Raw genomic sequence first — 856 nt, 5'->3', positions numbered from 1 at the left:
CTTGGCAATCTACAGCAAGTTAGTTAGGAAAAGATAACATTATTCATACACATATGCTGAGAAAATGAGTGACAGAATGTTAGGTACTTGAGTGGCCAGTGTCACTGCTCTGTTTATCTTGTATCAATCACTCTAGTCCTGAGCTAGAAGTACATTTATAACATAACACTCAGAAGTTCACATTCAAAAGAAAAATGTTAGGGATTTCCCTGGTGGTCCAGTGGTTAAGACTCTGCACTTCCATTGGAGGGGCCCCAGGTTCAAGCCCTGGTTGGGGAACTAAGATCCCACAAGCCACATAGCGTGGCCAAAATATATAGTCAAAAGGAAAAAGTTGATAAAAGTTTTTAAATGAAATGATAACAAGCAGGAAACAGTTTGTGAAGTCGCCATTTGGTTTCCTGATCAGCTACTTTCAAACTCAGCATTCTGCATCTGCAGTTGGTAATTTTGACTGAGTTCAAGATGATCAAGAATTATAGAACTGTTAACCTCATTTAGTATTTACAAGATGAGAGTTGTAACTATGTACTCCTTGACATCCTCCAGGCCTCTTTGCCACCTTTGATTACTCTCTATTCCTTGGCAGTGTCATTCACTTTATGATTTCAGTTATCATTTCCATATGTGCAGCTATATCTCCAGCCTCACATTTCCCATAAACTGCCATACAGCTCAGCATATCCTGCCAGTACATCAGATTCCAAACTGAAGTCATCATTTTCTCTCCTAAATCTTTTCTTTTTCTTTTTTTTTTTTTCACTTTCTTTTTTAACCCATTATTGAGGTTTTTTTTTTTTTTTCTTTTTTTCTGTCCAGCCACTTGAATCAAAAAAGTGCTTATTATTCTACTATG

The 856-nt window shown here is 37.0% G+C and overlaps 1 non-coding gene across 1 annotated transcript; it reads left to right on the top strand.

Annotated features, from left to right (window-relative positions):
- Positions 1-206: 206 nt before the first annotated feature.
- TRNAG-UCC (transfer RNA glycine (anticodon UCC)) lies at positions 207-279 on the top strand. The gene has a single exon. It is a non-coding gene; the product is annotated as a tRNA-Gly (tRNA).
- The last annotated feature ends 577 nt before the right edge of the window (positions 280-856 follow it).

This window comes from Bos indicus, chromosome 2 (genome assembly GCF_029378745.1).
Source record: "Bos indicus isolate NIAB-ARS_2022 breed Sahiwal x Tharparkar chromosome 2, NIAB-ARS_B.indTharparkar_mat_pri_1.0, whole genome shotgun sequence".
Lineage (NCBI taxonomy): Eukaryota > Metazoa > Chordata > Mammalia > Artiodactyla > Bovidae > Bos > Bos indicus.
Note: the sequence above shows the minus strand (reverse complement) of the source record. Positions and strands in the feature narration are given on the sequence as shown.